Source organism: Bubalus kerabau, chromosome 5, assembly GCF_029407905.1.
Source record: "Bubalus kerabau isolate K-KA32 ecotype Philippines breed swamp buffalo chromosome 5, PCC_UOA_SB_1v2, whole genome shotgun sequence".
Lineage (NCBI taxonomy): Eukaryota > Metazoa > Chordata > Mammalia > Artiodactyla > Bovidae > Bubalus > Bubalus kerabau.
Window position 1 is genome coordinate 35,371,950 of NC_073628.1, and position 22,639 is coordinate 35,394,588.

At 46.4% G+C, this 22,639-nt stretch overlaps 1 protein-coding gene and 1 long non-coding RNA gene across 3 annotated transcripts in view; one reads left to right on the forward strand and one right to left on the reverse strand.

Annotated features, from left to right (window-relative positions):
• The window catches only part of TENM4 (teneurin transmembrane protein 4), a 440,205-nt gene that overhangs the window by 371,275 nt on the left and 46,291 nt on the right, over positions 1 to 22,639 (reverse strand). The gene's annotated exons all lie outside the window — the stretch shown is intronic.
• On the forward strand, positions 9,948 to 11,595 carry LOC129652633 (uncharacterized). 2 transcript variants are annotated; one of them, XR_008714628.1, is made up of 3 exons: positions 9,948 to 10,047; positions 10,941 to 11,086; positions 11,443 to 11,595. It is a non-coding gene; the product is annotated as an uncharacterized LOC129652633 (long non-coding RNA). The 2 variants fall into 2 exon arrangements; XR_008714627.1 differs by having other exon boundaries at positions 9,954 to 10,095.

Sequence of the window (22,639 nt, forward strand, 5' to 3'; positions counted from 1 at the left end):
TAGATGACACCACCCTTATGGCAGAAAGCAAAGAGGAACTAAAGAGCCTCTTGATAAAGGTGAAAGAGGAGAGTGACAAAGCTGGCCTAAAACTCAACATTCAGAAAACGAAGATCATGGCATCTGGTCCCATGAGTTCATGGCAAGTAGATGGGGAAACAATGGAAACAGTGACAGATTTTATTTTCTTGGGGTCCAAAATCACTGCAAATGGTGACTGCAGCCATGAAATTAAAAGACGTTTGCTTCTTGGAAAAAAGCTATGACAAATCTAGACAACATATTAAAAAGCAGAGAGTTGTTACTTTGCCAACAAAGTCTGTCTAGTCAAGGCTACGGCTTTTCCAGTAGTCATGTATGGATGTGACAGTTGGACCATAAAGAAAGCTGAGTGCCAAAGAATTGATGATTTTGAAATGTGGGGTTGGAGAAGACTGTAGAGAGTCCCATGGACTGCAAGGAGAACAAACCAGGCAATCCTAAAGGAAATCAGTCCTGAATATTCATTGGAAGGATTGATGCTGAAGCTCCAATACTTTGGCCATCTGATGGAAGAGCTGACTCATTAGTAAAAGTCCTGATGCTGGGAAAGATTGAAGGCAGGAGGAGAAGGGGACGACAGAGGATGAGATAGTTGGATGTCATCACCAACTTGGTGGACATGACTTTGAGTAAGCCCTGGGAGATGGTGAAGGACAGGGAAGCCTGGTATCTTGCAGTCCATGGGGTCACAGAGAGTCAGACATGACTGAGTGGCTGAACCATAACAAATGGTGATGGTTAATTTTACGTGTCTACTGGACTGGTTCATGGGGAGCTCAGTATTTAGTTAAACATTACTTTGTGTGTGTGTGTGAGGGATATCAGCATTTGAATCCACAGACTGAGTAAAGCAGATTTCCCGCCTTGGTATAGGTGTGTACGCACCATGCAATCCATTGAGGACTTGAATAGAAGAAGGTGGAGAAAGAGAGGAAGAGAAGACACACTCCCTCTGCCTGAGTTGGGACACTGGTCTTCTCCTGCCTCTAAAGTGAGAATTATGGGCTCCTGGTTCTCAGGCTGTGCACCTGGAAGGGGACTGTACTACCAGTTTTTCTGGGTCTCCAGCTTGCAGATGGCAGATCAAGGACTTCTTAGCTTTCATAACTGCATTAGCCAATTCCTGTAATAAATCTCTTTATATACATCTATCCTGTTGCTTCTGTTTCTCTGGAGAGCCTGACTAATACAGTCCTGTTTTGAGTGCCCATTCTGGTGACCTGACCAAGGCTCTCCTAGGCCAGTCCTGCCTAGCTTCTATGAGAACTTCTTCCAAGGCTAATTCCCCCATGGTCTTTGGCCTATGTGCCTAGATTTCTGAGCATGGGATCTGGGGCCAGATCCTCTGCCTGCACCCCTCTTCTTTCCCCAGGGGCCAGCTGCCCTGACTAGGGTCTGATCCCCCTTACTCAGCCCCTGCCCAGCCCCAGGGAGCTGGCTCAGTGCCCAAAGCCAATCTAACTTCATGGATTTGACAGCTGGTAGAAACTCACAGTGAGAAATGAATATAATTTCGAAGGTAATCACAAGTGAAATCATCAGCATGATCACTAAGCATGGAGAAGAGAAGACAGTTCCTCCAAGAAAGGATCATCTTTTTAAAAAATTTTTATAGCCTTTAAAAAAATCCAGTGACCTGATTTGTCATTCTGATTTATGAAACCAAATTCTAATCAAAGTTGTTGACTCAATTTCTTTCCTTTTGATGCAACTTATTTCTCCTTCTTACTTGGACAGTGACTACGGTCACAAAATTAAAAGACGTTTGCTTCTTGGAAGAAAAGCTATGACAAATCTAGATAGCATATTAAAAAGCAGAGACATTACTTTGCCACAAAAGGTCTGTATAGTCAAAGCTACGGTTTTTCCAGTAATCGTGTATGGACGTGAGAGCTGGACCATAAAGAAGGCTGAGTGCCAAAGAATTGATGCTTTTGAACTGTGGTGTTGGAGAAGACTGTTGAGAGTCCCTTGGACTGCAAGGAGATCCAACCAGTTAATCCTAAAGGAAATAAGTCCTGAGTATTCACTGGAAGGACGGATGCTGAAGCTGAAACTCCAATACTGTGGCCACCTGATGCAAAGAGCTGACTCATGGGAAAAGAACCTGAGGCTGGGAAAGACTGAGGTCAGGAGGAGAAGGGGGTGACAGAAGATGAGATGGCTGGATGGCATCACTTACTCAATGGACATGAGTTTGAGCAAACTCCAGGAGATAGTGAAGGACAGGGAAGCCTGTCATGCTGCAGTCTGTGGTTGCAAACAGTTGGACATGACTGAGCAACAGAACAATAACAACCTCTCCTTGAGAAGGGTCTCCAGCTGATTTCCCACTTTCAGGTATTCGTGTCTGTATAAAAGTTGGCAGGCAGCAGACCAGTGGCCTGCTGAAGCCCTCCCGACAAATGGGAACCCGAGTCACTAACCTTCGGAGGAGCGTGGATGAGCACAGGTTCACTGCATAGAAATCCAGAGAAACGGGATAGGGAGAATGCAACTGAATTCCATCAGCACAATTTTCAGATTTTTGACTCACAGAGACCCAGAGAAGCCACCATCAGGGTCACCCCTAACTTTAACCCCTATGTATCAGCTTACCCCTGATGGCCGCCCTCCATCAGAAGACTTTCTCCCCTGGTGGGATCAGGTTTTCCAAGCCAGGATCCTACAACAGTTCAGTTCAGTTGCTCAATCGTGTCCAACTCTTTGAGACCCCATGGAGTGCAGCATGCCAGGCTTCTCTGTCCTTCACCATCTCCTGGAGGTTACTCAAACTCATGTCCATCAAGTAGGTGATGCCATCGAACCATCTTATTCTCTGTCATCCCCTTCTCCTCCTGCCTTCAATCTTTCCCAGCATCAGGGTCTTTTCCAATGAGTCAGTTCTTCACATCAGGTGGCCAAAGTATTGGAGCTTCAGCATCAGTCCTTCCAATGAATATTCAGGACTGATTTCCTTTAGGATTGACTCGTTTGTTCTCCTTGCAGTCCAAGGGACTCTCTCTAGTCTTCTCCAACATCACAGTTCAAAAGCATCAATTCTTTGGCACTCAACTTTCTTTATAGTCCAACTCTCACATCCATACATGACTACTGGAAAAAACGTAGCTTGAATATAAAGACCTGTGGTGGCAAAGTAATGTCTCTGCTTTTTAATATGCTGTTTAAGTTGGTCATATCTTTTCCTTATTTCAAAATTAAATTGAAGAAAGTAGGGAAAACCACTAGACCATTCAGGTATGATCTAAATCAAATCCCTTACACAGTGGGAGTGACAAACAGATTCCAGGGATTAGATCTGATAGACAGAGCGCCTGAAGAACTACGGATGGAGGTTCGTGACACTGTACAGGAGGCAGTGATCAAGACCATCCCCAAGAAAAAGAAACACAAAAAGGCAGAATGGTTGTCTGTGGAGGCCTTACAAATAGCTGAGAAAAGAAGAGAAACTAAAGGCAAAGGAGAAAGGAAAGACATATCCATTTGAATGCAGAGTCTCAAAGAATAGCAAGAGAGAGAAGAAAGCCTTCCTCAGTGATCAATGTAAAGAAATAGAGGAAAACAATAGAATGGGAAAGACTAGAGATCTCTTCAAGAAAATTAGAGATGCCAAGTGAATAGTTCATGCAAATATGGGCTCAATAAAGGACAGAAATGGCATGGACCTAACAGTAGAAGATATGAAGAAGAGGTGGCAAGAATACACAGAACTATACAAAAAAGATCTTCATGGCCCCGATAACCACGATGGTGTGATCACTCATCTACAGCCTGATGACTCTGGGTAACATCCTATCTTCAAATGTCCCCCCCTCAGCAGGGCCCTCCCCAGGCAGAATTAACATCCCTGTGTCTTCAGTGTTTATCAGACTTGTGTTGTGGTTATTTTCCTGATGATTCCTTCCCCACCCACCCCTCTGCTGATCCCCCTGGGACAGGCAGGCCCAGGCCCGGTGTCTTTCTGCTTGCCCTGTTGGTGCAGACTCCGAGGGGAAGTGACTGGAATTTAGTGCTTCCTCTGGAGGGATTGGTGGATCTCCTGAAAGGCTGGGTGGCCAAGATGCCAAGGCCAAATCAGCCTCACTGGGGGAGAGGGCTGTGATCAATCCATGTCATCTGCCAAGGGGGCCGGAGGAGGTACTGCCCCCTGCATGATGTGTGTCTGCCATGCCAGATCAATTGCACCCTGTCAATCACAGACGAGGAGACACCCCGAGGCTCCTCACCTCACTCCCAGCCACAGCCCAAGCTCCACTGGAGGTCCCAAGGCACCACATGATCCAGCTGCCCTGCCCGTCTGGCCCCCCTGTTTGCCCTCAGACCCATCAGACCCCTATGCCCCATCCCGCGGCGTCTGAGTCTCTGCACCGGTGTGCCCTCTGCTGGGAAATTTCTTTCCCATTTGACTCACCCCCTCACTGCCCCTAATCCTTTGCTCAAGTGTCATCTCCTCAGTTACTTTTCTAACCACTCTATTTAAAATTGCAACCTCCCTCTCCACTGACCTCCCTACCTTTTATTCTCTATTTCCCTCCTTCCTACCGTTTTCTCTGTGGCCTTTTTTTTTTTTTTTTTAACTACCCTAACATACTCTGACAGCCTCATTTACTTCTCTGTGCTGCATATCCCCAGTGCCCAGCACAGTCCCTGGCACATGTAGACAGTCCATACATATTTGTTGAATGAACTGATAGCAAAGAAGTGAGCGAGTCTGGAACTCATGCTCTGTACCATTTCCACATTATAATGAAAAGCTGCCCTTTGCTTCAGCATCTAGTTTAAATGTTATCTACACAATGCCAGAGCCGATCGGACTTGATGAGCCATCAGCGGCTGCTCTATTCTCTCCCACACAGCCCTCCAGCAATGCAGGAGGAAGTCTCCATCTCCCCAGTGGCACTGGCAAACGAGTGGGGGAGGCCACTGGAACTTTGGGATCCATTTATCTATTAATTTATTATCTAATTAAGGCCCACAATGGCAAAGCTATTTGTTCCAAAATGCCCTCAAACTAAACCCGTACAGCACACGCGCCTTCTAATCAATTAAAATGGTTCTCCTTAATGTCTGCCTTCAGCAGCCAATAACTGTTGAACACCCAGGTCCAGGGCAGAGAAATGCCTTGTCGCTTCGTTAGGCCCCAAATGGTAGAGTCAGCTGCACACTGGCCACCAGGGCTCTTCTTAAAGAGTGGGGGCAGCTGGGTTGGGGGCCCGGTGATGAGTGAGTGAGCAACGCCCTTTTCAGGGAGAACTGCCTTTTATTTGTTGTTTGCAAATCAAGTTATAACCACAGAGAAAGTGGGCTCTGGGAGATAAGAAGATGGGCAAAGGTGGACAAGACAGCCTTACTGCAGCCTTGGCCGAGTCCTATGACTTGTACAACCAGGAAGGCTAAGGGTGGTGGATCTGCAGAGGCCTCTCCAAGTGGCTAACCGCCCTCCCACACTTGAACCATACCCTGGCCTTCTCAGACAGACTCTGACATCTGGACACTCTGAGGGACCGCACATCCTTTGACACATGAGCACACTGGCACACTCGTGCATCCCACGGCACACTCAGGCACACTCTGACCCTACACTTTTTCATGGTTTCACTCTCCAAGAGCTGTGTGATACTCCCAAGAAGCAGTGGGGGGGGCCCATTAGGACCGATTCATCCCAGTATCTCAGGCTCTGGCAGAGGGACACAGGGAATGTTCACTGAACAGAACCGAAATAAAAATACCTTATTAGGCTGTTGGGAGAAAATATATGTAAGAAGTTCAGTACGTGGCAGTGATGCTCATGACCACAAACACTCGCTACGTACTTCCGGCCAGGCAGGCACTAAATACTTCACAGGTACTGATGCGTGGAGTCCTCACAGCTACCATGGGAGGCAGGGACTCTTCCTAGCAGCTCACTGGAGAGATGATGCAGTGCGGCAGAGCTGGGATGGGAACTTGGGCAGTCTGGCTCCTGCGTCCTTGGTCTGAGCTACTACGATCGCAATGACTTCTGTTGCACTGAGTGCTGCCAGGAACCACGGTAACCGCAAGAGCCTCTGCTGCCTACATAGGTGTAAGGAACGCCAGTGGCCACCTCTTTCCATGTCGTGTGTGGATCATCACCATACGGGAAAAGCTACACTGCTGATTCCTTAAGAAAAGGAATGTGCGTATGTGTGTTCTAAGAGACATCGCTAGAGTTCCACTACCCCACAGTGCAAAAGCTATTCAATTAAAACAAAAGGTAAGAAAACATTTATACTGCAGCTTTCTAGTAAGGTCTATTATGAGAAAGCACCAAAGAAAAGAGGAGAAAGAGTTCCATAACATTTGAAAGTCTGCTATGTGTTGAGGGCTAGGTTCACTGCTGGAGATACTATGGTGAAAGGAAGCGACATGTCTCTTGCCTTCATGAGGCTTATGGCCTGGTGAGAAGATGACCAATACACATGCAATCAGAATGAATGACCACAGTGCTATAACAGATGTAAATACACGGGACATCTGAGAAAGGACATCAAGGTATTAACTCAGATCGGCTGTCAGAAAAGACCTCTCTGAGAAGGTGACTGTTAGGTTTAGACCTAAAGAATGAGAGGGGCAAAAAAACGCCAGAGGGAGACAGAAGACGTTCCAAGCAATGGAACAGCAAGTTTACAGGCCAAAGGCAAGATCAAGCTTGATGCGTCAGGGACCTGCAAGGGTGGCCAAGGCAGGGTAGGTGGAGAGGCAGGAAGGAGCCTGAATCACAGACACTGGAGAGTCACGTTGACGACGGCAGATGCTTTGGATTTTATTCTAGGAATGAAGGGAAGTCGTGGAAGGGCTTATGTGGGAATATAATAATGTTCTAATTTATATCTTTCAAAGATCTGCTGTGTGGGAGAGAAGAGTGGAAAAAGGGAGAAGAGTGAACAGGATACCCCAGTGGTTCAGGTGAGAGACCAAGGGGTCTTGAATTAATGAGCTTATGGTTAGAGATAAACATGGACTGTGGACACAATTTTAGAGGTGGAACCAATAGGATTTGTGAATGATTTGGATATGCAAGCTGAAAGAAAGGCAGGAACAAAAGAGATTTCCAACTTGAGCAAGTGGGTAGATAGTGTCATTTACCAAGATGGGGAAGACTTTGGGGAGATACAGGATTTTGGGGGTCATGATTATGAATTCTGTTTTAGTTTTGCTAATTTGAGAAGCTCACTCACCACATATCCAATTAGAGATGTCAACAGACAGTCAGAGGTAGAAGTACGGAGTTTAGAGGAGAGACCTGGGCTGAAGATATGAATTTGGTTGCTATTTAAAGCATAGAAATGGATGAGCTTACCTTGAGAGTCAAGGTAGAAACTATTAAATGACAAGACAGATAAGGAAAGAGACAGCACTTACCAGGCCCAGGAAAAACTGCTGCTGCTGCTGCTGCTAAGTCACTTCAGTCGTGTCCGACTCTGTGCGACCCCAGAGACGGCAGCCCACCAGGCTCCCCCGCCCCTGGGATTCTCCAGGCAAGAACACTGGAGTGGGTTGCCATTTCCTTCTCCAATGCATGAAAGTGAAAAGTGAAAGTGAAGTCGCTCAGTTGTGTCCGATTCTTAGTGACCCCATGGACTGTAGCCTACCAGGCTCCTCCGTCCATGGGATTTTCCAGGCAAGAGTACTGGAGTGGGGTGCCATTGCCTTCTCCGAGGAAAAACTAGCTGAATGAAATTTCATTGTTAATATCATGTGCATAAGGGGTATGCACGTGGAGATTGCATTCGGCTGCCAGCCTCATACTGGGGGTCACCAAAAGACCCCAGGATGACTGAGGGGGGAGGTGCAAAGACTTGAGTTTGGATCCTTGCTTTCACTGTCACTTGCGTGAGCTCCCTGAGCCTCAGATGCTTCATCCGTAAAGGCCTGATCACACCACCTCCTACAGAGAGCTGTCGTGAGGGTGACAGCGATGGGCCCAGCTGCACACATGGCTCCTGGCACAGAATAAATGCCCACTTATTCTTGGAACCCTTATTACTACCAAGCTGGGTGACAAGAATGATGGGGGGATCAACGTCGCTCTGCTCCATGCAGGGCAGACCAGTTGGCCAAATCTGGGCCCCCCACACTCAGAAAGTCACAGAGGGAAGCCCAGACCTCAGACCCTGTGCGGAAGGGCTGAAGGAAGAGTCTGGATAAAAGAAGTTGAGGCTGGAAGAGGCAGAGCAGATGCAAAACTGGTCTCTGTGTTCATATCTCTGGAGGACTTTGCCAGAGATGAAGATCTGACCTTGCTTTGTGTGGTTCTAAAGGAGGCGATCAGAAGGGGCACCTTTAGCCAAACAAACTACTGTGAACAGTTAGTGGACACCAGGAAGAGTGCTCTAGACAAGGCACAGAAGATCTGTTTAGTGCTCAACATTTGGGTTTTAAAACAGGGAGAAATGTAAGAATGTGTATTTATATTTCCATAAAGAAATCCCAGGAAGATAACACATAAACTAAAACATGGTCACCTACGGGAAGGGGATGAGGAGTGTTGTGAATTGGGTGGGAAGTTGGGAGGGGGAAGAGGTAAGAGAAAACCTTTTTATCATATACCATTATATGCTGTTTGATTTTTGAACCATGTCAATGTATTTCACATTCATAAAGTTAAATGAGAAATATAACTGAAGCAAGAGAGCAGGCTAGAGCAAAAGTATCTATCCTATGTCAGCTACTCAAACACAGGACCGGCTGCCTGGGGAGCAGGGCCAGCTTTGTGGGTGTGGGGGCCTGTGTGACCCCACAGGGCCCTGGACTTAGGAGATCAGTGCTCAGCTGCTACTGCCTTAAAATTATTAACCATCTCTGCACAGGGAGGCCTGCATTTTCATTTTGCATTGGGTCCCTCAAGTTATGTAGCACATCCTGCTTGGGGGAATGAGGGTCCTCCAAGGACCACCACCTTTGGGAACTATGTGCTGTGCCTAATTGCTCAGTCATGTCCAACTCTTTGTGACCCTAGGGACTGCAGCCCACCAGGCTTCTCTGTCCGTGGGGATTCTCCAGGCAAGAATACTGGAGTGGGTTGCCATGCCCTCCTTCAGGGAATCTTCCCAACCCAGGGGTTGAGCCCAGGTTTCCTGCATTGCAGGCAGATTCTTTACCAGCTGAGCCACCTGGGAAGCCCTGGGGCTAAAAAATCCCTGGGCTGCCTGCTGTGGGGGCAGTGCCAGTTCCAGGGTTGGGGAAGAATGGGTCGTGTGACCTTGAAATAAAATCCTGTTGGCTGGCTGCATGCGTGAACTCCTAACACTAGATGTTTCTTCTTCCTGAGCCCTATAGCTAGGATGACCATGTGTTCCTGTTGGCCTGGGATGATTCTGGTTTGTGTCTGTTCTCCCGTGTTATTATTAACAGAGATGCCATTCACTCTGAGAAGTATCCCAGTTTGGACAACAAATTATACAGCCACCCTAAATTAAGGCTATCTTGCCAACAGCCTCCTTGGTGAGACACACGGGGGGACGCCTCATTCATTTGGGTCGGTCAAGGATCAAGACTGCTGCCTGGACCCCAAGTGCTACCCCGAGACATAGGCCTTTACACACACACACACACACACACACACCTGGCATGGCTCACCAATAAGCTGATTATTTATAATGCGGCAGAAGATAGTTTTAAGATAAGGAAATGGAACGCAGGCCTGATTGAAACAATGTGCTTATCTCTGTCTTGAGAGGCAAGAGCAACTGGAGAGAGATTACTTGGAATATGTTTACTTGCTTCCTGAGACTTTCCATCCACCTCCTCTTTATATTCAGAATGGGTTTAATATGTGAAATGTGATTTGAGCAGGGCAGGGTGTGGTGATTCACTCCAGCCAAGCTAATCCACATGTTCTTCGTTGAGTCTTTTTAAGCGAGACTTAAACTGACAGCAGCCTTAGACTGACAGGGTTGGCAGGACAGTAGAGATGAGCTGGTGCAGCTTCCTTACTGGGGTTTCTTCTGGAGAACTCTTATCTTCAGCAGCTGGGGTTTGGAGGTAACGTCCAGGGAAATAAAGCGAAGACGTTACACAAAATATCCAGAGGTATTTTCTGGACTTCCTCTTTTCCTGGCACACCTCCATGTCTTTGTCGGGGCTGATGCCTCTGCCTACAGCGCCATTGCCTGTTCCTACGGAAGATGGCCAAGTCTTCCAAGGGCTGGACCCTTCGCTCTGACCAGTGGCCTGGACCAGAGCCTGGCAGAGCCGGAGGGGCGGCAAGGCAGGAGGCCTGGATGGAGTCAGGGCAGAGGGCCAGCCACACCTGGGCCTCATACTGAAACTTAGAAGTGGGTGAGGGAGTGCTCCCCTGGTGGTCCAGTGGTGAAGAATCTGCCTTCCCATGCAGCGCACGGGGATTCCGCCCCTGGCAGGGGAGTTAAGATCTGGCCTCAGGGCAACTAAACCTGAGCTGTAAGTAGAGAAGCCAGAGAACTGCAACTACTGAGCCCATGCGCCAGAAGCCCTTCTGCAGTCAGAGAAGTCTGCACGCCACAACGAAAGAGAAGCCTGCACATGCTGCAACAAAGAATCCACACACCTCAGTGAAGACCCAGTGCAGCCAAAAATAAAAAGGCGGGAGGTAGGGGAAAGAAAAAGGTTATCAGTGGAGGACGCAGAGTAGGCAGTCCGGCCCCTCCAAAGCCCACCTCTTGTACATTTAAACCACCCAGGATACCATTTCCCATCAACTGCTGACTCTCTGGGAAAGGCAGAATCACCTTCCCTATATTTCAAGCTCCTAGTCAAATTCCTCTTCCAGAATGCCCTCAAAGAGGAACTCCCTTTTCTCTGTTCATCGAGCATGTTCGGTCCATTTTCATTTCTTTATGATTTCAGTGAATATTTGCTGATCACCTTGTACATACCGTGTTCTGTACTATAAACAGGTTCCATGCTAGGAGCAGAGAAGACAGAGCCCATGAGATACAGCCACTCTGCTCATGTTCTCAGTCTTGGGAGAGGGGGAATCGACAGAGGTGGAAACAGAGACGGCACCCTACTAACATGTGGGATTAGAAGGAAGTGCTGGAAGGTGAGGAAGGCCAAGGGCCTCAAGGCTCAAAGGGGAATTCTTAGAAGTGAGACTTGAACTGCAAGATGGGCTGAAGTGGTTGTGCTGTGGGGAATAAACGTGAAAGGGAAAGATGTGGGATAAGCCCCCGGGCACCGAGCACCGGCATCACTATCTCAGGGTCCTACCAGCCTACCAGCCTCTGAGCTTTGTGGGGACCCCATGTCGGACACGACTGATGTGACTTAGCAGCAGCAGCAGCAGCTTGCTGCCCTCATCTTTTCACACCCCATACCCCCAACCCTTTCTTGACTCATCACTTTGTTAGATTAACAACAGCCCTCACTTGGGCTAAAACAAAGCTTCTTGCCTTCCAGGTATAGACACCACCAGGCTCCCTAACAGATCCAGAGGATTCAAAGAGAACCCCCTTACTAGACAGGAGAGCAGCTGGGACTGGTCTCTCCTGGAGGCTCAGCTCAGTTCAGTCACTCAGTGGTGTCTGACTCTTAGTGACCCCATGGACTGCAGGACGCCAGGCCTCCCTGTCCATCACCAACTCGCGGAGTTTACTCAAACTTGTGTTCATTGAGTTGGTGATGCCTTCCAACCATCTCACCCACTGTCATCCCCTTCTCCTCTTGCCTTCAATCTTTCCCAGCATCAGGGTCTCCTGGAAGCTCAGCCACTAATTAACGCTGCAGTAAAGACTGACACCGAACACTAATTTTGCAGGCATAAAAAGCGCTATTAGAAATTTCCTTCCAAATGTTGAGCTCATGTTACTAATTCTGTTTTAATATTAACTATCACATTTGGCAATTATATTTCAATAATGAAAAGGTTATCGCTACCGTAAGATAAATAATAAGGAAGACTCATTAGCTTTGGCTTGATCATTGGAATTTATGTGTCATTGGAGCCGTATTCTCAATTAAGACCCAACAAACTGATTAAATATCAGCCAAGCATGAACAATAGCCCACAGCTCTGATTTCTCCTCCCCACTCCACCTCTAAACGCTTTTAAACCTTGGAATATAAACGTGAATTTTTCTGGCATTAAAAAAAAAAAGTATTTTTGACCTAGTTATCTGCCAAGACTGATAATATTCAAACCACCTGGGCCTCAAGATCAATGATCTAAGGAGAAAGGTGTTTCTCAGTTGGGCAAAAGAATCATGTGGTCAGAGGTCTTGTCCTCCCCCTCACTGAACCACTCAGTTCAATTCAACCAACATCAATGGAGTACCTACTCTGTGCCCGGCCTCAAGCTAGATCCACATCCGTAGAGAGGATTCCACAGGGGAAGAAAAACAACTATTGCTAAGCGCGTGCCTTGCTCCTCTGAGCTCCCATGATACCTTCTGCAGCCAGCTGCACACCTCCACCAATTATTCATCACTCGGTGCTGAAACGACCTTTCCTGCTTACATCCCCTCCAACATACAGCGAGTGCCTCAAGGGTAGAGGATGTATCTTATTCATCTTTGCATCTCTGCTGGGCCAGCCCAGAGCCCGGCGGATAACAGATAATGCAACAAATGTTTGTTGAATTTTAATTAATCACTTGAAATTTCATATACATTATTGACTTCTCACAGCAGCTCAGAGAGTAGCCCCTTCCAGAGCCCCTTATCACAGTGAACTTGAACGTGTCCAAGTCTTTTCCCAAGAATATAGGCGTCTGAAGGCAAAGGCCATTCTTTGATTCACTCACGGGCCTTCTAGAAACTTTTGTTGAGTGAATGGTCACGTCTCCCCTTGTATCTAAGACTAGGGTCCAACTGTTTATATTCCCCAAGGGGCAAATCCCGAAAAAGAGATCCAGGAGCAAGTAGCATCTCAGAGTAAAAGTAACATGGGTGAAGAAGGTGCAGGGCAGGGGAGGCAGCCAGTAATGGGTATATCCTCTGAATTATCCCACCGGCACAGTGAGGCAACTGAGGTACTTATACATTGAGGCAAATCAACCAGCTTCCCACGTGGTGCTAGTGGTAAAGAACCCGCCTGCTTGCCCGTGCAGGAGATGTGGGTTTAATCCCTGAGTTGCGAAGATCCCCTGGAGAAGGGCATGGCAACCCACTCCAGCCATCTTGCCTGGAGAATCCCACTGGCAGAGGAGCCTGGCGGGATACGGTCCATAGGGTCTCCAAGAGTAGGACACGACTGAAGCGACTTAGCAGGCACACACACCCCTCAACCACTGACTGGGAGCTGCTTCCAGGGGGTGCTAATTCCTTGTCTCTTCTGACTTGCCCCATGCATAAGCAAAGCTGGCTTTTCAGGCCAGAGGAAGCCTCAGCCTTCCAGTACAGTTGGAAGGTAAGCTGACGGTACTGCAGGGGTCAGAGGGTATGGACAAGGTATACTCTGAAGCAGCTGCAGATGAGGAATTCTGACCATACGATGACACTGGACTCCCCCAGAGCATCCAAAGGAGGAGTGTAGGGTTTAGACATTTATCCTATATATGGAGATCAGGAGTAGAGGGCATCTAGCATTTTAGAATGTTGCTGACTCCATGTGCCCCTTAGCTTCTAAAGGCCCGAACATCTTTAGAAGAAAAGTCTTTTGTCTTTGGATTGAGAAAGTAACAGAGGAATGAGTGTAACAGGAGGGTGATGGGGGATATTTAGGTGGTGTGGCTCAACCATTCTTAAGTGAAAGAAGATGTGCAGAGAAACCCAGGGTCACTGACGGTGAGAAAACCCACGATGACAGAGATATGGTGGCCAAGAGTCCTAACATGAAGTGTGAGTGGGATCCAGTCACCGTGTGGGCCTCCACCAAACCACTGGACACTCACCAACCACCTCCTCTGAGTCAGGCACTGCGCTGACTCTTTGTCCACCCTAATCTGTACCATTAAATTGTCACACACACAAAAACTTGGAAGATGCTATAAACATACCATTTTGCAGATGATGAGGCTGAGGATGAGAGAGGCCCAACAGTAAATGCAAACCCCAGGTGGGAATGAGAACCTGCCCTCGTTCCGTGACCCCAGGGTGCCCTTCCCTACAGCTGTTCATCCACAGACCTTCAAAGGATGTGCCACTGGGCTCAGCTATGCAGTAAACACACCCAGCAAAGGATCTTTGTGCTGATTTGTGATTAAAGGCAACTGAGATAATCAGTCCCAGGACCCCAGGGGAGAGCAGTCCTCACTCCCATGCATTCCTCCATTCACACGGCCCTGGAAACCTTTCAGCGTGGTAGCGGCCGCAGCAATTACTCTGCAGCCTGCAGAAGAAAGGGTCCTGTCTGGAAATGCAATTATTTCAAAAGCAAAGGTTTCTAAAAGACACACACAGAAAAGATAGCGCTTTGTTTTTCTGAAACTGATATTCCCCGCAAGGACAAAGATGAACTCTGATCAAAGTTCTGTAAAGCTCTGTAAGAAATAAGGATGAGGAAGACAATGAAGATGGTGGTGACGATGGATGAAGAAGGTGCTGATCACAATGATGAGCATATTGAGACGGTGATTATAATGGAGGCAGTGCTGATGAGGATGGGGATGACAGCATCTGCCATTTCCTGAGTGTCTGCATGAGGCAGTTACTATGCTGAGCACCTCACGTACCTCGTCTCTGATTATCACAGTACCCTCATGAGATGAGGATGAGCATCCCCACTTGACACACGAGAAACTGAGGCTCAGAGAAGCAAAATAACCTGCCCAGCCTCACAACTCCAGCACAAAAGGCATTGATAGAGATTGTTGCTTGAACTGTAACTCCAAATCCTGTGCCTCTGACCACTTGCCTATCTGCTTCGCTCATGTACTCCTCCACTTGCCTAACTATTTAAAAAATCCATTCATCTATTCAAAACATTTATTCAGTTCCAAGTATACCTAAGATAGCTGCTAGGCCCTTCTAATCCCCAATGTGTCAAAAAAAAAAAAAAAAAAAAGCCTCTATTCTCACAATCAAAATAAATGAAAATGAGGATGAATTGGATTCAAATCAAGATTTATCACAATGAATGCCCCCAAGACTAGTGTGAAAAGGGCCATTAATGATTTTTCAGCTCCTATAAGCTAATGACAAGGATCTGCTTCACGGTTAATTAATGTGGTAGTAAAAAGCACTCCTTAATTGGCTGGTGAGGAGAGAGGTTGTCTTACTTTCACTGAAACCTGCGCTCCAGGCAGGGGTCCAGGGCACCAGGGTGGACCAGCACCTAGGAACAGCTCCTGAAGGGCTGATGGTGTGGGCTGACCCCTGGGGGACAAGCAAGGCTTGAAATCTGGGCACCACTCAATGCCCCTCTGTTCCCTGGGGTGGCCTGATTCTCTAGCATTTATTACTGACTGCCACTGCCAGAGGCCTCATCTGTACAACGGCACCATGAAAGAAGCTTCTGGCATTATTATTACCATTTTACAGTTTGGGGAAGTTAAATGACATCTCTAGATCATTTGGTTAGTAAATGGGGCAATTAAGATTTGCCTCTATCTGTCTATGAGGTTTGTAAGTTGACCTAAGAGATGTTATAGTGGGAAGGACTAAGGAAGGACTTGGGGAAGGCTCAGAACAGGGTTGGGCCAGGGAATCTGGGTTCTAGGGTCCACTCTGTGACCGACCTTGGCTGTGAGGATGCTGGCGACACCTCTGTCCTGTTGGATCTCCGTCTGTAAAGAGGAGTGGCTGGTCTGTGGGATGTCGTGAGTGTTTTCCAGCCTCCCCAAACGTCTAAGACTCTGGTTTCCAGATTGCTCACCTAATTCTTCAACTCATCTGGTCACAAGGACCCCAGGAGACAAGACAGGCAGGGTGAAGGGGGTCTATGCAGCTTCAACAGAGAGACTTAGGATGCCATAAAATGATTCACATCCAAGAAAACACAGCCCTGGAGTAAAGAGGTACCTTAATGGAAAAGTCAGATTTAATATCTAGAAAACTAGCGGTCACCCTAAAACCAGATCTGTTTCCCTATATTCTCTCACTCCCTGCCGAGATCACCTGGGTTCATTTTTCTCTCCATTAAGGTGGTGAGTGGCTGAGGGCAGGGACTGCATCATCTGCTGCTTTCACATCCCCCACAGACCCCAGCACAGCCCTGCATGTGGAAAGGGATTGATAAAGCACCGTTGCTTGTTTTCGTGAAAAGTAACATCTCAGCCCATGTGTGTGGCACCTTCTTGTACTACAACAGAGGTCATCTTGAACAACGTTTTGAGTATTCTCTCCAGTTTCTACAGATGGAAAGTGGGCTCAGAGGAGCCAAAGAGGCCATACAACCAAGAAACAGTGGGGTTGGGGGTGGTACTGGGCCTCTTGATTCCCAGGCCAAGGCTCCTCACCAGCCCTTGCCAGAGGGACCGATTCTTCTCAAAGGAGAGGGTGAGGATGTTAGGAACTGCCTCACCTGAAGACAGAAGCCCCTCCTCTGGAAAAGCCTGCCAGAGGTGGTAGTATGATAATTATCATGGATGCTTTGGGAACTGTAGGACGACGCCAGGAGAAGGGAAAAACAGGGGTAGGTTGACTACTTTGTCTAGTTCACAGAACTGCCACTTCCTGCTAGAGGGCTTGGCTGTTGAAGTGCCCCTTTGTCCCTCGAGTTAGTCTGAGTTCCTGGGCTCTGGGTCACATGCATGTGTACAACTCCCACCCCCCAACCAACACCCAGAAGATCTGGCGGAACATCAGAATAAATAAACGGATGAATGAATTTAGCCAATACGCTGGGGGACAGCTGGGTGCTTTCAAACAGCAGGTATGGTCTCACAGTCACTAAAGTCATTCTGTGCTTTTTAATGGATAATAACGCTAATCAATGTCTCCGTGGCTCTATGAAGTTTTGTATATGCTTCCACAAGGCAAGGATTCTGACCTCAATGTGGGAGATTTGCCCAAGACCACAGACACAGTATAAGTAGCAGCCATTTACCGAGCTTGTGTCAAACCCTTTGAGGGTAAATAGCTCATTGAGTCAACAACCACTTTCCAGGATAGATATTATTATTGGGATAGATACTATTATTATCTCCAATCTTCCAGTGAGAAAACTGAGGCCTCAGAAGGTAACCTGTCTAAGGTCACCTGAGCAGTAACTCTATTTAAAGCCAAACTGATCTGACTCCCAAACCTGAGCATTTTCTACTTAGGGTCAAGCTGCTGGGATGAACATTCCTGAGGCTGGGGGTGGATGACCTAATGAAATGCTGTCAGGCTGAATGCAGGCTAATTGCGAATTATATAGAGAGAGCAACGACAAACTCTATTAATAAATTACAGGGAAAATGAGTCTGCATATGACCATCATGGCTAGCCCTGGGTCACGTGCACATTGCTTATGAGTGTATGTGTGCAGAGCATGTGTGTGTGTGTGAGTGTGTGTGCATGTGTGTGAGTTATCTTCCTTGAGGCAGAAATAGAATGGACCCATTCAGATCTCCTCCCTTACAATAAGGTGCTGCAAGCCTTCCGGTCCCTGTGGGACAGCAGCAGAAGGTAACTGTATTATGGCGTGTGTGAGCAGGACTCTGGGCAGGGCCTGACCAGCTGTGAACTGGAGGGTGTATCTTGGTGCTGAGAAGAATCACAGGTAGGTTGACTAAAAAAAAAAAAACAAAAAAAACTGGGTAGTGTATTTATTTTCTTAAATGAAAACTGTATCTATTTCAGGGACATAACAATGATTTTTATATATACATACAGAATAAAATTATCACTATGGTCAAGAATGTGACAGAATGTGGTCCACTGGAGAAGGGAATGGCAAACCACTTCAGTATTCTTGCCTTGAGAACCCCATTAACAGTATGAAAAGGCAAAATGATAGGATACTGAAAGAGGAACTCCCCAGGTCAGTAGGGGCCCAATATGCTATTGGAGATCACTGGAGAAATAACTCCAGAAAGAATGAAGGGATGGAGCCAAAGCAAAAATAATACCCAGTTGTGGATGTGACTGGTGATAGAAGCAAGGTCCGATGCTGTAAAGATCAATATTGCATAGGAACCTGGAATGTCAGGTCCATGAATCAAGGCAAATTGGAAGTGGTCACACAGGAGATGGCAAGAGTGAACGTCAACATTCTAGGAATCAGCGAACTAAAATGGACTGGAATGGGTGAATTTAACTCAGATGACCATTATATCTACTACTGCGGGCAGGAATCCCTTAGAAGAAATGGAGTAGCCATCGTGGTCAACAAAAGAGTCCGAAATGCAGTACTTGGATACAATCTCAAAAACGACAGAATGATCTCTGTTCGTTTCCAAGGCAAACCATTCAATATCACAATAATCCAAGTCTATGCCCCAACCAGTAATGCTGAAGAAGCTGAAGTTGAACGGTTCTATGAAGACCTACAAGACCTTTTAGAAATAACACCCAAAAAAGATGTACTTTGCATTATAGGGTACTGGAATGCAAAAGTAGGAAGTCAAGAAACACCTGGACTAACAGACAAATTTGGCCTTAGAATATGGAATGAAGCAGGGCAAAGGCCAATAGAGTTTTGCCAAGAGAATGCACTGGTTATAGCAAACACCCTCTTCCAACAACACAAGAGAAGACTCTACACATGGACATCACCAGATGGTCAACACCGAAATCAGATTGATTATATTCTTTGCAGCCAAAGATGGAGAAGCTCTATACAGTTAGCAAAAACAAGACCAGGAGAACAACAGAATGGGAAAGACTAGAGATCTCTTCAAGAAAATCAGAGATACCAAGGGAACATTTCATGCAAAGATGGGCTCAATAAAGGACAGAAATGGTATGGATGTAACAGAAGCAGAAGACATTAAGAAGAGGTGGCAAGGATACACAGAAAAACTGTACAAAAAAGATCTTCATGACCAAGATAATCACGATAGTGTGATCACTCACCTAGAGTCAGACATCCTGGAATGTGAAGTCAAGTGGGCCTTAGAAAGCATCACTATGAACAAAGCTAGTGGAAGTGATGGAATTCCAGTTGAGCTCTTTCAAATCCTGAAAGATGATGCTGTGAAAGTGCTACACTCAATATGCCAGCAAATTTGGAATACTCAGCCGTGGCCACAGGACTGGAAAAGGTCAGTTTTCATTCCAATCCCAAAGAAAGGCAATGCCAAAGAATGCTCAAACTACTGCACAATTGCACTCATCTCACACGCTAGTAAAGTAATGCTCAAAATTCTCCAAGCCAGGCTTCAGCAGTACATGAACCATGAACTTCCAGATGTTCAAGGTGGTTTTAAAAAAGGCAGAGGAACCAGAGATCAAATTGCCAACATCCACTGGATGATGGAAAAAGCAAGAGAGTTCCAGAAAAACATCTATTTCTGCTTTATTGACTATGCCAAAGCCTTTGACTGTGTGGATCACAATAAACTGTGGAAAATTCTGAAAGAGATGGGAATACCAGACCACCTGACCTGCCTCTTGAGAAACCTATATGCAGGTCAGGAAGCAACAGTTAGAACTGGACATGGAGCAACAGACTGGGTCCAAATAGGAAAAGGAGTATGTCAAGGCTGTATATTGTCACCCTGCTTATTTAGCTTCTATGCAGAGTACATCATGAGAAATTCTGGGCTGGAAGAAGCACAAGCTGGAATCAAGATTGCTGGGAGAAATATCAATAACCTCAGATATGCAGATGACACCACCCTTATGGCAGAAAGTAAAGAGGAACTAAAAAGCCTCTTGATGAAAGTGAATGTGGAGAGTGGAAAACGTTGGCTTAAAGCTCAACATTCAGAAAATGAAGATCAAGGCATCTGGTCCCATCACTTCATAGCAAATAGATGGGGAAACAGTGTCAGACTTTATTCTTTGGGGCTCCAAAATCACTGCAGATGGTGACTGCAGCCATGAAATTAAAAGACGCTTACTCCTTGGAAGGAAAGTTATGACCAACCTAGATAGCATATTCAAAAGCAGAGACATTACTTTGCCAACAAAGATCCGTCTAGTCAAGGCTATGGTTTTTCCAGTGGTCATGTATGGATGTGAGAGTTGGACTGTGAAGAAAGCTGAGTGTCGAAGAATTGATGTTTTTGAACTGTGGTGTTGGAGAAGACTCTTGAGAGTGCCTTGGACTGCAAGGAGATCCAACTAGTCCCTTCTAAAGGAGATCAGTCCTGGGTGTTCTTTGGAAGGAATGATGCTGAAGCTGAAACTCCAGTACTTTGGCCACCTCATGTGAAGAGTTGACCCATTGGAAAAGACTCTGATGCTGGGAGGGATTGGGGGCAGGAGGAGAAGGGGACGACAGAGGATGAGATGGCTGGATGGCATCACTGACTCGATGGACGTGAGTTTGAGTGAACTCTGGGAGATGGTGATGGACAGGGAGGCCTGGCATGCTGCAGTTCATGGGGTCACAAAGAGTCAGACACGACTGAGTGACTGAACTGAACTGATGGTCAAACTAGTTTACATATCATCTCCTTACATACTTATTTACTTATTTTTGCATGGAGAGCACCTGAAGTCTACTCTTTTGACCTTTATTTTGTTTCACATTCATCAAAGGTAGTCTGGCAGTCCTGCATGACCCTGGGTGTGAGGCCAGAGATAGTTAACACGTAAAACGTAACCTTAGGTTGGTAAAACCAACCTAAGGAGGCTGCCCCACCCACCAGGCACTGTTGTCTCGGGGAGGAAGAACAACAATGTTAGCAGACAGGATTCAAGGCAGAGCCCTATGTGACAGTAAGCAGGCAATAGAACAAATGATCATCACCCACTGAGTAGAAGGAAGGTCTATAAAGAGTACCACGGACACAGTGCATATTACTATTCTTTATCAAGGAAATCTGGCAGAACTGAGCAGGAACTGAACATGAGCATAAGAGCCTCAAAGACTGAACGCAGACAGTTCGGCCCTCCTGGGACCTCAGCAATGGTATTGGGAGGAATACTTCAGTGCTTCTTAGAATGCCTACCGTGGGTTAGGCAGGCTGCGGCTCTTCTATGGCTAGTCACACCTAATCTTTCTAACAGCCTAGAAAGGTGATTATTATCCAGCTTTGCAGTGAAGGGAATCCAATGACTTGTTAGGCTAACTAAAATACCAGGCAGTCTGATCCCTGAACACTACAGAGTGGCTGTGGGCTTCCTTGACAGAATGGATTAATCAGCATGATTGTGTAGGAGAAGGGACAGAGCTTCTTGGGCCTTGTCAAGAGCAATGCAGTTGGAATTTCTTGGGACCCTTCCTTCCAATTGAGAGGGTAACAGGCAGGAAGGCCAGGGGTCTCCAAACAGAGGAAATAGGCTGCAAGTGTCAGACAATTTTATCTCTCTTAAGCAGCGGGAGGAAACAAACTAGCAATGTTTTTTTCTTCTCTATACAAATTTAAAAGGAGGTTTCTCTTAAAATACTGTGTTGCCATAATGACACCTGGTTTCACCTGATGTTAACTATTCTCAAACCTTGAGTTAACCAATGCATTGTTCTTATGGAAATGTTTGTCTTAAGCTATGTTAATGTACTATGCATTTACCCTAAACTCTGTCTTCAAGTCTGTTCCACCTAATGGCTCAGAACCTACTTGACAAACCATTATGTTACAGCCAGATATCATTCCCCTAATCTATGTAAATGAAACTATTTGTATGGTGGTCTGTCCTTCTACAAGATTCAAGTTATCATTTTATGGCCTGGGATGAACCTTTTGGTGCCAAGATTATCCCAAAATGCATCTTATGGGTGAGGGGCCTGGTGCCATTCTGAGTTTTAAGACATTCCTTTCTTTCATTAACAGACTGCTAGTGACTATATAACATCCAGCTGAAGACTAGCAGAGGGGTACTCTTCTGTCCCCTTCTGATGCCTATGTCAGAAGCTTTCTCTATCTCCTTTATACTTTAATAAAACTTTATTATACAGAAGCTCTGAGCGATCAAGCCTCGTCTCTGGCCCCGGATTGAATTCTTCTCCTCCGGAGGCCAAGAATCCTGGCATCTTTTCGTTCAACAACAACCTTTCACAATCAACCTTGTGGAGAGCTGGCCATTCTGTACAGATTCTGGTGCCCTTCTGCATGTGTGATGGATGTGTATCTATCTAGGCATTAATCTATGGACCTATGTATCTTTGTATCCGGAGAGGGAGCGAGTGGAAGAGAGGTGGGAGTTGTGGGGAGGATGCTGGGGGTGGCAGTGAGACCCTGTAAGTCAGAATCCTAGATATCTGATTGGATGTTTCATCCTGAGATCATCACCTCCTCCCACTACTTTTAAAAAAATCTGACACAGAAATAGGAAGAATTAAGATGTTTATCTCAAAGATGCTGAAAGACGCATATAATGCAAGAGGTTAAGTGGTGAGTGAGGAGGCGGACAAGGGGTGAACGTGAACTAAACAAGAGACTTGAACTTAGAATTATCTGGACATAAAAGTTCTAAAATAGAACTCTGGGCAATTTAGGGGAAGAGGTTAAGGCAGAAAATGCTTCTAACAGTAGGTTTGTGGTTTCTTTCTGCAAACCACAGAGGGCTAGCAATTCTCACCAAATTAAGGGACTTTTATGTAGAGATTCATGCAGTCGCCAAGTTTCTGAGTTAGGAGGGTCTTGGGGATCATGAGTTCTGAGTTTCACCTCCATTTCCAAATA